Raw genomic sequence first — 21,099 nt, 5'->3', positions numbered from 1 at the left:
ACTCACATGTACACACCAACTTGCACATGTATGCACAAACATGAATGCATACGTGCACACATGTGAATACATTCATTCTCATGCATACCTATGCATGCACATATGCACATGTGTTCCTGATATAATGGGAAAATACTTTGGGAAATCTCAAAAAGAATACAAATTTTTTAATTAATGCAAAAGTACTACTGAGGCTCTGAGGTTTGCAAGAGACTATTTCATGAATGCTTCCTCTACCTTACAAAATTAAAAACCAGGATAAAGAAACAAAGGGAAAAGTGGTAAATAGTTGAAAAACAGAATAGCAAAAATTATATTTCCAGCAGAGGAGAAAAAAAGGCTAATGCTGTCAAAGAAAAGCAGACAGAATTTAGTTTTTTTTTTAATCAGAGAAAGAACAAAAAGGAATGGAAAGCAAGAGAGGCCAGAGTTGCAAAGGAGACTGAGTATGAAGGTTTAAGATGAAATGATACTGTGGGAAGAGAAGGGCTTATAATTGAATTAATGTGTAATAACTGAGACTGCATTTTAACTTTCAGCCAAAATGAGTGATGAGACATTTTAAAATGTAGAAACTAAGAAACAAGGACAGGGCTTCCCTTAAGTAAATCATAGTTCAAGTGGGACAAAATATGGTTTCAATATTTCTTCTGATTATAAAAATATATAGTCATTTAGACAATTTGAAAAATACAAAAAGAAAAAAATAAAAAGGAAAAGAAACACCTGTAGTCCCATTACCGAAAGATAATCTCTGTCAACATGTTATTCTGTTCACACATAAACAAATTGTGATTATGCTATATATGCCATGATTACGTTCACATCATGTCTTGTCATAAACAATTTTTCATAATATTAAGTGAAATTTTTTTTTTTTTTTTTTTTTTTTTTTTTTTTAGATAGAGTCTCACTCTGTTGCCCAGGCTAGAGTGCAGTGGCACAATCTTGGCTCAACCTCTGCCTCCCAGGTTGAAGCTATTCTCCTGCCTCAGCCTCCTGAGTAGCTGGGACTACAATCACCCACCACTACACCTGGCTAATTTTTGTGTTTTTAGTAGAGACAAGGTTTTGCCATGTTGGCCAGGCTGGTCTCGAACTCCTGATCTCAGGTGATCCACCCACCTTGGCCTTCCAAAGTGTTGGGATTACAGGCTTGAGCCACCACACCCTGCCTAGGTGATATTTTAAAACTGCAATTGTTAGACACTTTGATTCCTAGTTTTCATATTATGAACAAAAACGCTATAAATATCTTTATACATAATTTCTAATTACTTCCTTTTTCTAATTGCTTTCTTAGAATATATTATTGAAGGACAAATTTGGTATCTGGTGCAAAAAGTACAAAATGTCTTTTTAGAAAATTCATACCAATTTATACTGCCACTGACAATATAGGAAGTTTTGTTTCGCCACATCCTAGCCAACAGTGAGCATTTTATTTATTTAAAAAAAAAAAAAATCTTCTGCTAGACTGATAGGGGTACAAAATACAATGTCAAGACACCACCCTAAATAAGGTTTAGTATTTATGGTGTACAGTTAACCTCAGAATATGCACAGAAGTTCTTAGACTTTTTGGAATCATCAACTCCTTTAAGAATCACATGAAAATTTATGAGCTTCTTTCTATAAAAATATTCATATACAGCAAAATAGACCCCTTGGAGCTCATCCTGGAACAACCTCAGAATGACTTATAAACATCTGACCTAAGTGGAAATTCTGGAACATGAGCTCATTTTAAGCCAGGACTCCAATAACTAGTTCGTGCGCATAGAACCTGTATGGTTTAGTGGGAAAGGATTCAGTTTCAGCCATGAGGCTTGGTTTTCAGTTCTAACTCTACATCTAAACATGCTCGGATCCTTGTCACATACTGGGCCTGTAGGATCCCTTCCATCTATAAACCCCCGAAGCTCTAAGATAATGTCAACCTTCACTAGCATGTTGTAGACACCTACTCTGTGGACAATATGTGGTTATTTTCTGTACCTAGGCTGGGTTCCTTGATGTTCAGGACCAGCAAAAACCTTCTTTGACTCTAGTTGATAACTGTTCCAGGAATACAAATTAATGTCAATACTGTTGATCACACACATCTCCTGTCTTCCATGATCAATTGGGAATTCCTTGGGAGCAAAAACCATGTCTAGGTCAACTTTACCTAACTTACTCAACACATTCACCAGTAAACATCTGCTAAAATAAACCAAAACAAAAGAGGATTTTATTTAGAGTTTTGTTTGAAACAGAAGAGAATAGAGCGTCTTCCCAAGTCAAATAAAAGGAGTTCCATTTCACTTGAGTTGACTATAATTCTACAAAATGTCTAAACATGCATATGCATTGACCAACGAAAATGTTTACAGAGTTGATTCTTGTAATTTGTGGCGGTTCTATAAAGTCACTGAGAACACTGAATTAGCAAATACTGAACCATTGCTCCCGGGGAAATGTCAGATCAGGTTTCTGCAAGTTCTGGTCACAATATTTTCATCAACTAATCAATATATAACTTTGTCTTTTGTGTGTTTCTATTTAAAGATACTTTATTTAATATATATTGTTAATTCATTAACACCAAACACCCTGCCAGCAGCTCTATAACTCATGTCTGAACAAAGTTTATCTAACATGCAGATTTCTTTTTTTTTTTCTTTCTTTTTTTTTTTTTTTTTTTTTTTTTTGAGACACAGTCTTGCTCTGTCACCCAGGCTGGAGTGCAGTGGCATGATTTCGGTTCACTGCAACCTCCGCCTCCCGGGTTCAAGCTATTCTCATGCCTCGGCCTACAGGTGCACACCACCAAGCCCAGCTGACTTTTATATTTTTATTAGAGACGGGGTTGCACCATGTTGGCCAGGCTGGTCTCAAACTCCTGACCTCAAGTGACCCACCTGTCTCGGCCTCCTGAAGTGCTGGGATTACAGGCGTGAGCCAGGGCGCCCGGCCAGATTTCTTCTTATTACAGCCTTCTTGTGCTTAGGAGCACTGGACAGCACTTCAGCACTATGCTTGGAAACCATTTCACATGACAAAATCACCAGCAAAAAGCACAAGAATTCAAAAACACAGCATTAAATGTATCACGGAAGAACACTTACTTACAGCATGAAGGCTGAAACACGATGGCTGAGCATCCCTTGTTCACCCTCAGCTGGAAATACGCATGCGGCGTGGCTTAAATTTTTCACTGTTTCACGCTCATCCACAATGACTGCAGAAGCGCCGCAAGGATTGCTTTCGGGATTACAGATAAATGTTAGCAAGTAGGTGGATTTGCAAACACATAATCTGTGATGATGAAGATTGACTACACACTGATTTTCTCTCCATTCAACTATTATTAGATCATTTCTCGCACTGGAGTTCCCCCTCCAATGCTAAGATTCCTAGGATTTTTTCTCTCATTTCATGTTTCTTTCCCTTCACCCACCTCTGACTTCACCTTCTGCTTCTTGGCTATGCTTCTGGCCTTGCATGCCCACAGCTTTTGCCTTTTTCTCTCCCAGTTGTGCCTGACCTTTTCTTGCTGTCTTCTTTCATACTCTGTCCTGCTCCACTCCTTTCCTTTTTTTGTACTCAGTCTCTTAGAAGGCTACACTCTTTGGAGATACTTCTTTTAAAATTAGGTTACATTTATTAACATTTATGGGGAATGCTTGGCCCAGTGAGCTTCCCTGGTCCAAGACAGGACCTTTGGGTATGGAGGACGATGAAAGGGAATTAATGGGGTCAGGGCTGGTGCCAGTGGGACCAGTATAAGGGCTGAGGAACCAACCCATAGGTGAAGAAGGAAGAAGAGAAACATCACAGCTAGTTCCAGCACAACAGATCCCATCAGAAGTCAACTCTGAGGAAAGATAAGGAGAGGCCAGGCCTTGAGCTAAGGGGAAGACAAAGTATAGGGAAGGTCCAGGCAATAAATGGCTCTGCAGGAGCCCAGGGAATCAAAAAAGAGCGGCGTAAGAGAACCCTAAGCAACAGCTCCTGGGAGAACAGTGAGACATTCTCTGGCCTCCTATGTGCAACAATCCTCAGCAGCCCATCAGAGGAAGAGAACACAGAAAGGAAGAACCACTTCAGGCTGAAAGACAGGGCAGGAAACCCACAGAGATAGCATTCTGCAAAAGTTTCTCTGTCCTTGGTTTCCATCTCAAGGTTTCTTTCTATACCTAGTCTCCCTACCTTAGAACACTACAATGCCCACTTCTTGCTTTTAAACTAACTCGAATTCATCCTCTACGTCTGGGGAGACTACAGATGAGATGGTGTTTATCTTATATCTTAAAGAATGAATACAATTTTGAGAGGCAAGAAATGGCTAGAAAAACATTTCTAGTTAAAAGAACAGCTGGAAAGGACGTGATACCAATGGAGATTTGCAATTAGTCCCTACGGCCGGAGCATAGGCTGCAGGAAAGGAAACAGGAGGCGATACAGCTGGAAGGGCAAGGGCACAGAGGGCCTTACATCTTAATGAGGCTGAACCGTTTTCCACAGACAATGGCTGTCTATGAATGTGTAAATGACGATGGCATGATTTTGTTTTAGAAAGATAATTTCTGGCAAAAGTATAAAGGATAGATTGGAGAGAAATGGGAGGTAAGTGGTAAGCCAGCTACTGTGAAAACCCAGACAAGTGATACTGTGCTGGACTCCAGCATTGACAGCAGAGATGGGGAGAGGCAGACACCTGTGCAGAGGCACAATCATCCTTGGTAACAGCCTTTCATATGCTTGAAATTCCTCCTGCCATGGTAGTTGTTTTGTTTTGTTTTGTTTTGTTTTGTTCGAGACAGAGTTTGCTCTGTCACCCAGGCTGGAGTGGAGTGCAGTGGCGAGATCTCACTACAACCTCCACCTCCCTGATCCAAGCAATTCTCCTGCCTCAGCCTCCCAAGTAGCTGGGATTACAGGTGCCTGCCACCATGCCCAGATAATTTTTGTATTTTTAGTAGAGACAAAATTTTACTAAATTTTGTATTTTTAGTAGAGGGATTTCTCTATGTTGACCTCACTGGTCTTGAACTCCTGACCTCAAGTGATCCTCCCACCTTGGCCTCCCAAAGTGTGGGATTACAGGCATGAGCCACCATGCCCAACCCTGCCATGGTGTTTTAAACACTGCTGTTTAAAACTTTGTTGTTAGAGACTCAATAAATGCTTGTTTAATTAAGAATACAGAATTTATTATATGCTGTTGACTCCCATGTTCACTAAATATACCTATCTTGGTAAACTCTAAAGAATAAAGTAAGTTACTTTAAATTATTTATTTTATAAGAATCATTCTCCTACTGGAATATTATTTGCCAATACAATATATTATTCTATGAACAAACTTAGCAGGTAATAACATACCATAGAAATTTAATAATAATAATAATAACGGCTACCATATATGAATATGATACTAACTCATTTCCCACTTCATTTATTCTTAAAACAGCATTGTAACGTAGAAATTATGGACCCCGTGTTACAGATAAGGAAATTAATGCTTAGAAAGTTGGAGTTGTTTTTCCAAGGATACACAACTAGTAAGGAACAGAGCTACTATTCCAGCCCAGGTTTGACTTAATCCAAAATCCATATTCATAATTGTCGCATTATATTGTAGTGCATTTTAGTACAGGAAAAAATATTTTAAAATATCAAATTTTCAAATATCAAAATTTTTAAATATTTTAAAAGTAAAAGCACTAAGTTCATATTTCAAGCACTCTATTAATGCTAAAAGAACTTAATATTGTAGGCCAGGCACAGTAGCTCACGCCTGTAATCCCAGCACTTTGGGAGGCTGAGGCAGGTGGATCGCGAGGTCAGGAGATTGAGACCATCCTGGCTAACACTGTGAAACCCTGTCTCTACTGAAAATACAAAAAATTAACCGGGCACGGTGGCAGGCACCTGTAGTCCCAGCTACTCGGGAGGCTGAGGCAGGAGAATGACGTGAACCCAGGAGGCGGAGCTTGCAGTGAGCCAAGATCATGCCACTGCACTCCAGCCTGGGTGACAGAGCAAAACTCGAGCTCAAAAAAAAAAAAAAAAGAAGAAGAAAAAAAGAATTTAATATTGTAGCCAAAATACTTTTTAGGTGAAAATATAAGTCGTAAGTCAAATGCACAATTATAGACCAAATATGCTCAGTAGGAATATGTCACATTTAGTTGTTTTGCTGAAAACTGATACCCCAAACTGAGAATATTCAATGAAGCACAGCTAATCAACATCTATGTAAAAATAAAAGTGTAAATTATCTGGAAAAACATATAAGGCAGGATCTCTTGAATGACTTCACAAATGAGAAAGATATAAAATAATATGACATGAGATTCTTAAAGAACGAACTACTCCAAGTCTGTGAATGTCAAGTTCAAGCAAGATATATGCATATATGCTTTTTGCATTATTTTAACATACTTTTACATATTTCTTTTAACTTAGGTTTATGTACATTTTATGTTCCTTCTCTCTCTCTTCAAGAGTTAGAAAAATACTTCCTAGAATTGTTTTGACAGTCCTGGACCAACCCTTAGTCTATATATAAAACAAAGGTCTCTGTTTAATCATCAAATACTTGATTCCTTTGATCATCTGCATTCAATGTGCAGATTTAAAAATACTTTACACTAAATATCTATAAACTTTAAATGCCATTAAAAAATAGAAGTATGGGTTTGTGGATGCATTTTTATTCATCCTTTGAGTTAAATATTTCTACCTACCTAGGAAAGATTTAGAAGACTTTGGATGGCATTGGAAGCAGAAAACAATGAAACATCTTCAAATGCTTAAAGGAAAAGGAAATTCAACCTAGAATTCTATACCAAGTGAAAATGTATTTCAGAAACAAAGCTAAAATAAAGACATTTTCAGAAAAACAAAAGCTGAGAGATCCCTAAGCAGCTTTCATGTACTCAAGGAAGCACTACAGGTACTCTTCAGGCAGAAAGAAATGATCGCAGCTGGGAGACTGAGATATAGAAAAAATGAGGACTCAAAAAGAGGGCTAACTATGTGGATATATCTAAATAGATAGTGAATGTCTTTGATAATAATGTCCTGAAGGGGTTAATATTGATGCCAAACGAAAACACATAAACAAAAGTGGGTAAGTTGGGAGTGGTGGAAGTCAATAGAGCAGGAAAAGTGGAAAATAATAATAAATTTTTTAAACCTCAAGACAAAGAAAGCAACAAAGATTAAAAAAGGGGGCAACAGAAAAGATGAGACAAATGGAGAGCAAATAATAATGATGGATTTAAAAAAACACAAATACAATAATTACATAAATCATAAACATTAAATATTTTATTCAAAAGACAAAATGTGCCAGGCTGTATTAAACAAAGCTATATGCTTCTTACAAGAGACATTTCCTAAATATAAGACTATAGGATGATTGAAGGTGAAAGAACAGAAAGAGGTCGCTATGCAGGCACTACCCCAAAATAAAGCTGAAGTAGCCATGTTCACACCATGCAAAGTAGATTTTAAGACAAAACATGAATAGATGAAGAGGAGGAAATACATGGCTGAATTTACTAGGGGGAAGATATAATAATTTTAAAAGTATATGCTCCTAATAACATAGGTTTAAATTATTTAAAGCAAAAATGAATAGAGTTACGAAAACTGATAATCCCACAAATCATAAGACATTTTTAACACACCTCTTGTAACAGATTAATAAGCAGGAAAATAATCAGCAGTTATAGAGAAGATGGGAACATGATTTTAAAACTTCAACATACATAGAACACAGCCCTAGTAATGACAGAATTCATATTCTTTTAAAATGACCAAAGTGGGATTAAACTAGATATCAATAACAAAAAGACAACTGGAAAATCCCCATATATTTAGAAATTAAGTAATATATTTATAAAGAACATGTAGCTCAAAGAAGAAATCAAAACAGATATTAGAAAACATTTTGAACTGAATAAAAATGAAAATTCTACAGTAGAAAATTTGTGCAATATAGCTAAATCTAGCCTTTGAGGGAGATGTGTAGTCTTAATGTAAATATTAAATGAGAAAAAAAGCCTAAAAATCAGCTATCTTAATTTATCATTTCAATAAATTATACAGTGATAATTATATAAGAACAGCAAATTAAATACAAAGAAAAAGAAGAAATGAAATAATATAAGAATAGAAATGAATGGAAATTTTAAAAAATACAATAAAGAATATCAATAAAAAGCCAACAGATGGTTGTTTGAAATGATTAATAAAACTGATAAACCCCTAGTGAGCCTGACTGATAAAGGAGGAAATAACAAAAGGTACAAATATCCAATATCTGAAATGAAAAAGGGACATTAACTGAAGATCCTTCAGATACATTAAAATTATATTCTGAGTAACCTTAAGCAAATAAACTTGTTTATACGAAATGGACAATTCACTGTTGAATTCTGCCAAACAGATAAGGAAGAATTAACAATAATCTTACATAAACTCTACAGAGAAGAGAAAAATAGGAACCACTCCCAACTTGTATTATGAGGTCAGCACATCCTTTATACCAAAACCCAACAAAGTTATTAAAAGAAAAGAAAAGTCAAGTCAGAACTCTCTCATGTGACAAATGCAAAATCTTAATTAAAGGGTTAACCACCTGAATCCAGTAACGAAACATAGTGTAACTAAATTCAGTTTAGTTACTACAAGGTTGGTGACTAATACAGTTGGTTTAACATTCAAAATATCAATTTAATGTAGTTAACCAGATTAACAGAATGAGGGAGAAACTTCTATTACATCAACAGCTTCAGAAATATCATTTGATAAAATTTAACGTCTGACAAGAAAACTCTTAGCAAACTAGAAACAGAAGAAAACTCTTTAAATGTAATAAAAGGTACTTACAAAAAAAATTGTTAACACCACAAAAAAAAAATCACTCAATATTGAAATGTTACAAACTTTTCTTCTGAAATCAGGAATGAGAAAAAGATGCTTACCATCAACATTTCTATTTGGCACTGGAAATCTCAGCCAAAGCAATAAAGCAAGGCACGGGGCCAGGGCGGGAGGGGAGGAGGGCAGGGAAACAAGAAAAGGCATAGGATTGAAAAAGAATAAGCAAAAATAGAAATATTCTTAGACAATGTGATTATGTTATTGAAAAGAATCTATAGCTGAAGTGTTTCCATTAACCACAAAGTTTAGCAAGTTTGCTGGAAAGAAAAATCAACTGTATTTCTGATACTTGCAACAGGGTGAAAATTACAAAACAATAAAATTTGCAACAGCATCAAAAATATCAAATACATAGAAATACATCTAACAAAAGATGTATATGACCACTGCAGTGAACTATTTTTCTTTGTGTCAGTACCACACTTAAGTATAGTAAGTATTGATATCAGATAGTTTTAAGTTTTTCCTCCCTGTTCTTTTACTTTAGGGCTATATTGGCTCTTCTTGGCTACTTGCATTTCCATATAAATTTTGGAATAAGATTGTGAGTCTCCATTATAAGATAAAGACTGCTGACACTTTTATTAAAATAGCATTGATTTTATAGGAGAACTGATGTCATTATAATATATAGTCTTTCTATCCATGCATAATTTAGTCCCCCCATTAATTTACATCTTTATTTTCTTTCAAAAATGGTTTCTAAATTTCTAATACATGGTGTTATAACTTATTAGAATGGTTTCTTTTGGACAGTTGAAAAAGAATAGTTATTAGGAAAGAGTATAAGGGAAAGGAGAGATTATGGGTTGTCAGATAATGTGTTAGTTCTTGATCTGAGGTTTCTTCCCTTCTCTATTTTTTTTTTTTTTTTTTGTTAGCATGAGAGGAGGCAATTTCTCAAAAGGAAACTGAGATGGCCACAACCCATCACATATGATACAGATGATATGTGGATAGTGTGTAAGAACTCAAGAGGCATCCACCGGATGGTCCTCTAGATCAGGGTTTTTCAAACTACAGGTTATGTGTTTAGTGGGTTACAAACCAGGCTCATTTTCAATAAAAAAGAAGATATTACAAATCATGAAAGTACACTGTACGCAATAGGTTGAACATTGTTTCATGACACTTTTGCTTAAGCTATACATACATACATACAAATAAATGTACATCTGTATAGACTGTGATGTGAAATCTATTTCTTACTGATTACAGTCAAAAATATAAGTGTCATCACGTTATAACACCTAGTACCTACCATTACTAGGTATTTCGCAGCTATACCATTTTCACTTTTGCTCAGATTAAGCCTGTTTTGTGAATACTAAGTTTGTGACGGAATAGAAGTGAATAAAGTTAATGGTGAAAAATTCATAATCGGTTTATCAATTTAATAAGAAGTTATGAGTGAGTTAATCTGAGAAGAATATGAGAACAACAGTGTAATGAAGGTTATCAGGGCTCAGTATCTTTGAAAGAGGATGTTCAAGGACTACTGGGCTTTAGCTCAGGAAGGCATTAGAGGCAACATACATTCCCTTTCTGAACGAGACAGCAGGAGCTGCAGAGGCAATGAGTGAAGATAGAGGACAGCTGTCTGGAGGACACCTGCCTGTGTCTGGCTCTCCATCCCTACCCTCAAGAACCACCTTAGCAATTTGCTCTCCCATCTCTCTGGTTCAGGACCACCATTTCCCATATGATGTCTCCAGTCATCCTTAACTGAAATTTAGGCAAAAGAGAGTAGGGTATTGAGAGGTGAGGAGAGTCACTTTACCCTAAGCTATGCCACTCAGAAGAAACCCTGTAGGTCAAAAACCTCCATGTGTCACAACAATATGAAAAAGATTCAAATAATAGCAAAAATAATACCAACAATAATGAGAATTAATATTTATTGAGCATCTGTTTTATGCCAGACATTGTTCCCAGCATTTTACATGGATTAACTCATTTAATTTTCACAATAACACTAAGGTAGGTAATGCAATTGATGGCAGTGGTGGCCCATCTGGAGTGACTGCCGAGAAGACGCCGGCTGCAGCAGGCAAGGCACAGACAGGGCTGCATACTCCATGGAGCTGTTGGGAGCTGGGAACAGGCAGAAGCCCCACCCGCTTCTGAGTTTGAGGGGTGGGAGTCCTGCCCTCCTGGGTGCAGCTGCAGCCACCCAGCTGTGGGTGCAGACCCAGGCATTCCTATACTCTCGGGGGCCCAGGAAGCCCTCCTACCCCCACAGGCTCAGAAATGCCTGCTCCCACTGCCCAGCCTGTACCTGCTCCCAGTGCCCACTCCAATTTCAGAGCAAAGTTAAGTGCAAGCTGGGGCACTGTCATGACCCAGCTGGGTATGCCTGTGCTCAGGGTAGCACTGACACACAAGCCCCCTGTCGCCTGAGCCCCCTCCAGACTCTGTGCGCTGAGGAGCGTGGGAGGGGGGCCAAGCGGGAGCTGAGAGTGGCTCAATATGGGACTGCAGGCACCCCTCGGCATGAACAGCCTGGGTGCCAGGGACAGCAGGTTGATGGCAGCGGGAGGCAGACAGACTCCTGGACAGAAAGGGGCAGCTCCCAGTGAGCCACACCTTCAGGCCTGGGATGGCCTGAAGCCTGGGAGCCAGGCTGCTAGTTCCACAGACAGGAGAAAGAACTTATGCTGCTTTCTCTGGGCCTGCTCACAGCTGCCCATAGGCCAATTAGCACTCACTTCCTCTTCTCTGAAGCCCATAAAACCCCCTGGACTCAGCCAGACTGGGAAGAGGTTGAGACAACCAGCCTGCAGAGAGGAGCTACTCACTGTGGGTCTTCTCTCTCCTGAGAGCTGCTCATTTGAAAGGATGACCTGCCTGCAGAGAGGAGCTACCTACTGTGGGTCTCCTCTCTCTTGAGAGCTGCACACTTGACGGGACAACCTGCCTGCAGAGAGGAGCTACCCACTTCAGGTCTCCTGGTAGCTGTACTGTCACTCAATAAATCTCTCTGTCTTGCTTAACCTCCAGTTGTCCCTGTACCTCATTCTTCCAGGATAGGGGACAAGAACTTGGGACCTGCTAAATGGTGGGACTGAAAGAGCTGTAACACAAACACAGCTGAAACACACCCCTTGCTTGCCATGTTGTGGGCAAGAAGAGGGAGAGGAGAGAAAAGACCTAGGAGCTCCCTGAGCCAGGGATGTGACACCCTCTTTGGGGTTCTGTGGTTCCTGGTGTCTCCAAGCTTCCAGGCACCACCACATTCCCGGATGCCAATGGTGGAAGCCACTTGTGGTATACCTGGTCCAGCCACAGCCTCACAGGAAGCTGGCACTTGTGCCGGCATCTGGAGCTGCCTGCCCTGCTGCAGCTGGCATGCCTTGTTGTGCACAACAGGCAGCTCCCTTGTTCACAAACCCCTTGCCTTTTCACGCCTGGCTCACCCTTGGCAGGCATAAGATCTGGGCTGGTAGTGCAAGCCCAGCGCAGCCTGCCCGGGCTGAGGAGGAAGAACTAGCCCAGTGGGCCTGAGCAAAACTCAGGCAAAGGCACCATTGGCCACAAAGGTTTCCGGCTGGCAAAGCAACACCCCAAGGATCCTGTGATGTTTTCCCCGTTTTGCGAGTGAAGCAGATGAGGCACAGAATTTTTAAGCAACCAGTGTACAGCCTTGCAGCTAAAAATTGTGGGAAATAAAGAAAGAAAACAACTAAGAGTGGGCTATGAAGCAACCAGGAAAGAAGAGGATACCAAATTGTTAGCTTGACAAAATGGGACTCTATACATTTTCCATTTGCCTTTAGTTAGAACTACAAGAGTTCATACACACACTCAAGGTAAATACATGCTTGAACTCCCACGGCCTTTACCTGACCACTTGTATATGGTATTTGTGGAAATGCCTGAGGTTACTTTTTTCCTCAAGAAAGATACTGTCTTTGAGGCTTCCAAACTAGTCTTCATAATGCTGAAAGTTGCTAGGGGCTCATCAGGACACTAATGCACAATCCAAGAGACTTTATCATCAGGTGACTAAAATTCACCCTGCTTATTTGAGACACATCAGTCCCCTACCTTATTTTGGGAAATACAGCAAAACGGCTGGTAGACAGATGGTATTTTGTAGACCAACAAAATAAACTATTTAATCCATGTCACTGGGGGAAAAACGTCATCAAAACCCCAAAGCCCAGTGAAATACCCATTCCAGAAACAGGGCTGACGTCAACCAGCTGGGTAGAAATATTGATCATTACATGGTGGTTTCTCACAGAGCTGTTAAAGGAACTTAAAAAGTTTTTCAAAGGTGAGAGGAAATGCAAGAAAGAGACAGAGGGCTAGCTATTACTAACGAACTTGAAGTACTATTTAAAAGAGAGAGAACTTTCAGCCTGACATTTAGACATTGCTTATGTGATGTGCACAGTCATTTTAAAGCCCTGACCTCAATTCAGTAGTTTAAAAAGAACTCAGTTTCTACTTCCACCCTTTTCCAAATGCCAGCAAAGAACTCATTTCTCAGACCCTTTTCATCCATAGGAAATCCCTGAGAACTTTACAAAAAATTTGAGAAGAAAAAGGTCAGAAAGTTAAAATGCAGTATGCAGTCTCTTTCCTTCCTAAAATGGCCATTTGGTTAAAAGCCATTATAATGAAAGAGTTAAAACTCTGCCCAGTTTAAGAACAACCAGATGACCTTTAAATGTGCTGGTTTGAATCCAATCACCTTTCAACAAGCATGAAATCTGGCACAAGGCGTACTAACGCACACCAATTATTTTCATAGTGTACATGACTGATCTCACAGCGTCCTGTTTGGAAAAAAAGAATAGTGTTCATTTTCCAAAAGCCAGACTTAGAGGCTGAGTGTCTCTGTTGGTGGGTGGGATTTTCCTTTGGTAACTGCCTCCAAAAGTGCCTTTGGAGGAGGCTTTTCCTTGAAAAAGCACAGCATAATACCTTAAGGAAAATAACTTTTTCATTTTGTTTAAATTCTGTTAAATGAAATAATTTCCTCCAACTTTTAATACAGCAAAGGTAAAAATAGCTGGGAAATAATTAATTACTATCCTTAGTTAAGAACTTTGCAAGCCATATATGTAGGAGAAAAAACAAGCCACTGCCAGTGAAAGAGTGAAATACTGAATCCTACTTGGAGTAAATGGATTCAAAACCAATCGTTGAGAGACTTTCTACTCCCTAAAATGATTATTTTCTTTTTAAAAAGTAATTCCCATGAGATTCTCCTAAATGATGAGATCCTCTGATATCTTCAAAATATGGTTCAAATTACAACATTCCTTCACAGGGTTTTTGAGAACACACTGGTCGGCTGTTTTGGTGCAATGTACAGACATAGGTGCCCTGATCCGGGGACTATACCATGCAGCCAGATACGCTCTGGTCAACTGCAAGACTTTGTTCCCTCTCACCTCCTTTCTCTACCTCCGTGGTTCCCCCTGCACCCCAGCCCACCCCATTTCCATCACAGCAGAATGCTCTCCCATGTCAGACAGTAACACGGACTACTAACCCCACACCTGGACCATATTCAAGCCAGAGTCGGATTTTCCTTTGTTGAATCCTTTGCCTGAGGAGTGAGACCTCCCCAAATCCTTCTCTCAGCTCCTCGCTTTGGTGAGAGACTTCTGTTGGCCATGCCCATGTTTGCCAGCCCCTCTCTGCCACAATATTTGATTTTCCTCCTCATTCACTCTCTTTATCTTATGAGTCCAGAAGACAGAAAGGTCAGGATCTCACAGCAATGTAGGTAGTGGCCCGTGGGTTGTGGTGCCGGGCCCGCACTCAGACCATCACCCACCCAGCCACTTCTACTTTGGCACTGAGGAGGGAGGGGCTTGATTCAGGAAAAGAAGGCACCGCCTAGGTTGGGTGCTAGTCACAGACCATGTTAGAAAGACACCTGCTGGCCACGGCCCTGGCCCAGAAGGCCCCCTTAGAGATTCCCATCAGGAAAGTCTGGTTATGTGCACAGTCCTGAAGATTCCCCCAAAATCAAAGGATTCCTCCCAAAGCCCTGGCAGAGCAAGGTCATTCCACAGACATGCCGGGAAAGACAGGTAGCCACAGTCTCCGTTGGCCTCCCTCGCTGCCCCTGTCCTAATCTGCACTCATTCCTAAGCAGACCTCCATCACCGGCTTCTAAACAGCACTAATTCTGTTCCTTTTTTCCTACTCCAGGACTGATCAGATGTCAAGGTCCGGACACTCGTCATTAACACCAACTCACAACTGATTCCCCCACCCGCTTTGGCCTCACCAAGATTTGGCAAGCAGGAGAAATAAATGTCACTTTGCTACCATCCTCTGCTCAACCTCCAACAGAAAAACCCACATTGCCTAAGAACAAAGCATGAAATACTGCTGGCCTACCCTGATTTTTCAGCTATTCTCCTTGCATATAGTAAGTGACTCCCCAAGCAACATCATCTTAAAGTCTGAGACACAAAAAAGGACCCAACGTCCTATACACTTGAAGAACTGCATAGCAATATATTTAGTTAACATTTTCTATTTTATTAATCAGGGTACACAATTCAATTGTTGATGTGATCTGTTCAGGCTTCCCAGCCTCTCCTTTCTGATATCATCCTATATACCACAACCTCCACCAGAAAAGCAGTATGGTATTGGGAAAAAGAGATCTAAAGGCAGAAGACTAGGGCTTCACTCTCAGCATTGTTAACTGAGTGACTTGGCTAAATCACTGAAATTCACTGAAACTGCAGTTTCCCCTTCTGTCAAATGGGGGTAACAATATCAGCCTCACAGGGTGCTATGAAGGAAGTAAATGAGATTAATGAAAGTGAGCATCCTTTTAAATTAGAAACAGAGAATAAGGGAGAGGGGAGGGGTAAGGGGAGAGGAGGAAGAAAGGAAACAATCTGCCCTCCCTCACCCCTTCACACTAGGTAAAATAAAATGTTTAGACAGAAAAACCTAAAGAAGAGGATCCAAATAAAATGTTCTTAGGAACTGTCAAAGAGAGAAGCCACTGGAATCTCCAAATCTGGCCAAGAGCTCAGCCTGAGCAGCATGTTTTGAACTCCTGAGTCCATGGAACCCTGCACTAAATCTTTGGGACTCTGACCTGCAGGAAAAAAAACAAAATTGTTTTCCTCAATTCATTCCCTGTAGTTTAAAAACAAGAGCAACTGAAAGGCAAGCTTTGGGAGCAAGGGGAGACAAACACTTCAGATCATTAACTTACTTTATCCCCATGGGAAATCAACTTCAGGAGAACATTTCAGCTTTCTATGTTCTTCTTGGTCCCACTCAAATGGGAAGTTCTGCTCGAAGCCGGATATAGAAAACAGGAAGTCAACAGAACTGATTTTCCTAACTGCCCAAATGCAAATCACGGCACTCCATTATGGATGAGAATTAGAGTAAAATGTAAACCTCTTTTTAAAAAGAAGTTCACATGCTAACTGTGTATAGAAAACATCCTACTCCAGGGAAGAAAGAAAGAAAGGAAAGATCCATCAGCTTCCTTCCTTAATAAAGGAGGACTGACAGAGCTGGACTGACAGCAAAGTAAATGTTACCGAGGGCAGAACCGCACTGCCACTAAAAATAATGAAGTGTCCCACTTCGATGCTGACTCTATTCTCCAAGTTGGTTCCTCTAAAGGTGCTTTTCTTCAAGGGAAGCAGATACTAAAGTGACTCCCCTCTCAACTTTCTCATTACCATTCAGACTATTTTCTTAGAGTCTCATGTTTGAAACTTTCAGGTTGAAACTCCAAGCTCCACCCCCCACATACAGACCTCTTAGTTTCTATCACATACCATCATGTCCACCTTATTTGCATCAGTCATAAACTCTGCTCATTCTTCTATCACCGCTCCCCTGACATTTGCCAGACCTCAAAATTTCCTAAGCCATTTCTGGTCTGAATCCTCAGCTCCCCATGCCTGCTGCCTGCTCTCTTTTATAAACATACTAGATGAATCTTTCCAGCATGCTGCTTCCCCTGCTCCCAAGTCTGCCACAGCTCCCTACTTCCTATTAATCACATCTGAGTCGCCTCAGCCAGCGGTCTTGCCATATCTACCTAGCTTAAGCTGAGTGTTATAGGAGAAAGTGCACTAGCCCGGGCACCAGATGGATCAGGTAAGACTCTAGCTTAGGTAAGCTTTATCACGTCATATAGAGGCTGTGTGGATTGAGGAAAATTATGAAACTTCTTTGCACTTCAGTTTTCTTATTTGCAGAATGAAGATAATAACACCTACCTATACAGTTACTAAGGATTAAATAGGATAACATGCACAAAGTGATCCTAGTGAGTTTCAGTAAGAAGAATGAATGCTTATGAGGTGCTTACCACATTCCAGCTTCTGTTCTGAGTGCTGTACGTGTGTTTATGCAGGTATTATTAACCTCAGTTTGCAGAAGAGGAACTCGAGGCAAGAGAGAGTAAGTAAAGTCACATAACAAATCCGTAGAAGAGCTAACCTTTGAACTCCAACAGCCTGACTCCAGTGCCTGCAAATGTAACTCCATGCTCTACTGCCTCCCATTTCCCCTTCCCTCCAACTTTCACTGGCTAACACAGCCTACAGGTCCACCTCAGTCCTGCTCATCCTTCCAGCCTTCCCTTCACATTCCAACTTCCCATGACGAATGCCATGCTGCATTTTCTCTCTAATCTCACCTGACGTCTTGAAGGGAGCAGTTCAGTTACAGCATTCTCTCTATACCCAACTATACCATCTCTCTACTCTTTATCTTGCCCTCACATATACATAAGCTTGTCATTGTTCTTCAGTTCTTTGGGTAATCTCTTCCTAGAAACTGCATCTAAAAAATATACCACATTCCCAAATTCCATCATGTCCAAAAAGAAGCATATTACTTCCATCAACACCCCAGCTGCCATCACCACGCCAACTCGCCTGACTTCCATTCACTTATCTAGCAAACATTTACCAAGTATCTGCCATGTTCATTTTGTCAATGAGGATGATGTGGGACTTGTTCCTCTAGGAGTTCACAGTCTAATGAGATCAATGTTTATACAGAAAATGTAAATAGGTTGTGATAAGTACTAAATGCATGCTGCTAATGGCATCATTGCCTCTGGCTCTTCTCAGTCCTGCATTTCCCACGTTGTATCGTGCACCAAAGCTGTCACACTGCCCCTTCCTCTTCATCTCTGGTGCCACCTGTGATTTACTTGCACCCTACCTTGTTTCTGAACTATTGCAGCCCCTCCTAACTTATCTCACTGCCTCATTCCCCTGCCTTTCAAAACCAGCCCACCTCCTGCTGCCCAATAACCTGATGTTGTCATTCTCATATTTAAAACCCATAAATGCGGCCAGGTGCAGTGGCTCACGCCTGTAATCCCAGCACTTTGGGAGGCTGAGGCGGGCGGATCATGAGGTCAAGAGATTGAGACCATCCTGGCTAGCATGGTGAAGCCCCATCTCTACTAAAAATACAAAAATTAGCTGGGCGTGGTGGCACACACCTGTAGTCCCAGCTACTCAGGAGGCTGAGGCAGGAGAATTGCTTGAACCCAGAGGCAGAGGTTGCAGTGAGCCGAGATTGCACCACTGCACTCCAGACTGGTGACAGAGAGAGATTCTGTCAAAAAAAAAAAAAAAAAAACCATAAATGCTAATGAACCAAGTGCAAAGCCCTGAGCTTGTCCAGGCAACATTGCCTGGAAACTTGACTTTCAATCCTTACTTTGCTCTATTCTCCTCACATACACACACTTCATACACCACAGCTAAAAGAGACTTCCCACAATTCTCTAAAAATGACTCACATTTCTATTTCCTGTTTTTCCCTTTGCCCACGCTGCCCTCTCTCCCTCTGCCTTCATTTTTTTTTTTTTTTTTTTTTTTTAATTAACCTCTAGAATTCAGGTGCTCCTGCTCCAAGGTTTAGGTCAAAAGTTACCTCCTCCATGAAGCTTTCTCTCATTCTCCCACAATGTGTGAAAACCCCACTCTCTGATTTGTTTAGTTGTGCATTTGTGTATTCTACCTTGCACTATAGTCATTTGTATATTTATCTTATGGTTTCTGTGCTTTAGGAAAGGTACATTGTCTTAATCATCTTTGTTGAATACAGTGCCTAGCAGAGTGCCTCAAGTATAATATGTACTCAAGGAATAATAGATACATTTTTCCATGCATATTTTCTACTGTATCCAAGTGGAAAATATATCCATGTGATACAGTGGAAAATATCTCATGAAGAGAGATATAGTGAGGAAAATATCTCATGAAGACCAAAAAGCAGAAATCCAGGTTTTTTCTTTTCATTACTATCATCTGTGATGATTAATTTTATGTGTCAACATGGTTGGGCTTAAGGATGCCCAGATAGGTGGTAAAATATTATTTCTGGCTGTGTCTCTCAGGATGTTTCTGGGGGAAATTAGCACTTGAATCAGTAGACTAAATAAAGAAAATCTGCCCTCACAAATGCGAGCCAGCATCATACAATTTATTGAGAGTTTAGGTACAACAGTAAGGCAGAAGAAGGTGAACTCTCTCTTTCCTTCAGCTGGGACATCCATCTTCTCGTGCTCTGACATTGGAGCTCCTAGTTCTTGGGCCTTCAGATTCTGGGACTTATACCAGTTCCTCCCCACACTCCCAGTTTCTCAGGCCTTTGGCATCAGACTGGGAGTTATGCCATTGGCTCCCCTGGTTCTCAGACCTTTGGACTCATACTGAATTATACTACTGGCTTTCCTGGTACTCCAGCTTCAAGATGACATATTGTGAGACTTTTCAGCCTCCATAATTGCATGAGCCAGTTTCCATAATAAATCTCCTCTTGTGTTCCTATATATTCCCTATTGGTTTTGTTTCTCTATAGAATCCTAATAGATCATCTAATTGTTTATCTAACAAGTCTTTTCCTACCTAGACAATATGTTAGGCAATACACAAAAATGAAAACACAGACATCTGCACTCAATAAACTTACATTCAGTATCAGAGAGATTAGCACAGAATACAAATAAAATAATGAGATACATGCAAAACAATATGAATTGCAAAATTACGGCAATTCACCACCAACTAGGTACGTGACCTTGGGCAAAGCACACCGTGAGCTAAATATTAACAAGTTTAAAATGCAGAATCAGAGGCAGTCTATGAATTAATGATTCTAACCATTGCATGGCCTCCTTTGCTGATGGATGGCACATTGGTGTTAGAAAGTGCTTATATTTGCAAAAGTCCATTATTGATGCTTTAATTCTAAGGAAATTATGTAGGCAGCAACTAAAGAAAGGTTCAAAAAAATCAGCTATAATTGATAACTAGACAATGAAAAAAATTAATTATCAGTGATTTATCAGCACCACTAGATAAATACATAAGGGGAATTTAAGGCCATGAAATGCAGGACAAGCCTCACAGGAAGCAATGTCCCAGTGGAGGAGATGCTGTCTCCTGGGCTCCCACCTGCCACCACTAGTATTCACCGTATCTGATTGGAAATGTGTGCATGTGAGTCAGCCTCCCCTCTATGATGTGAGTGGCGACCTCTTTTTGTTCATCTCTGTATCCCCTACACACGATGCTTGGCACATAGCAAGTATTCAGTAAATGTTTATGAATGAAGCAATCACTCATTGTCACCAAAAATTTACTGGGAATTTCACATGCTAAATCTAGAACAAATGATGTGGCTCCTATCATCAAATAAAATCTGTGAAAACCCTAAAACGTAAACTGCAAACCATGACTTGGTCTTAGAGAGGGGTCGTTATCAAATGAAAACAACTCGGCTGCCAATAAGTCATTTCAAAATAAAATCCTCTTTTTGTTATTTCTCAAACACTGTGAAAAGGAATCTCAGTCTGCAGAAACAATTCACAAGCCCCTTCCTTTCATGTGGTCATGTCACATCACACAAGCCCTGTCATGCACCTCTCTCCTTCCTACCCTCCCACCAAAACTGCTCTCTCAAACCTCGTCCTCAAACCTGTGCCCTTCTAACCCTCCACCTTTTCGCATGATTCTGTGTCACAAAAGCCCAAAAGAACTACTCTGGCAAGATCTAACAGTATCTGAAATATCGGGAAGAAAAATAAAATAAATAGGCAAAACTAGAACAATTATTTGTAGGCAGTAGAACAACATTCTCAGATCTACCATATATTATAAATGCTGGCCTGATGGC

The 21,099-nt window shown here is 40.1% G+C and overlaps 1 protein-coding gene across 2 annotated transcripts in view; it reads right to left on the bottom strand.

The window, feature by feature from the left end:
- Positions 1-21,099, bottom strand: part of PDE4D (phosphodiesterase 4D) — a 1,590,976-nt gene that overhangs the window by 1,556,050 nt on the left and 13,827 nt on the right. Inside the window, exons 1-2 of one of the 2 annotated variants that reach the window (XM_050794365.1) lie at positions 16,148-16,411; positions 3,111-3,246 (exon numbers count right to left, since the gene is read on the bottom strand). The gene's annotated coding sequence lies outside the window, so the exon portion shown is untranslated. Of the gene's footprint in view, positions 1-3,110; positions 3,247-16,147; positions 16,412-21,099 lie in introns of those variants that run through there. The other variant, XM_050794364.1, reaches the window with a different exon arrangement.

Source organism: Macaca thibetana, chromosome 6 (genome assembly GCF_024542745.1).
Source record: "Macaca thibetana thibetana isolate TM-01 chromosome 6, ASM2454274v1, whole genome shotgun sequence".
In the NCBI taxonomy this organism is placed as follows: Eukaryota; Metazoa; Chordata; class Mammalia; order Primates; family Cercopithecidae; genus Macaca; species Macaca thibetana.
This window is presented reverse-complemented; position numbering and strand designations above follow the sequence as displayed.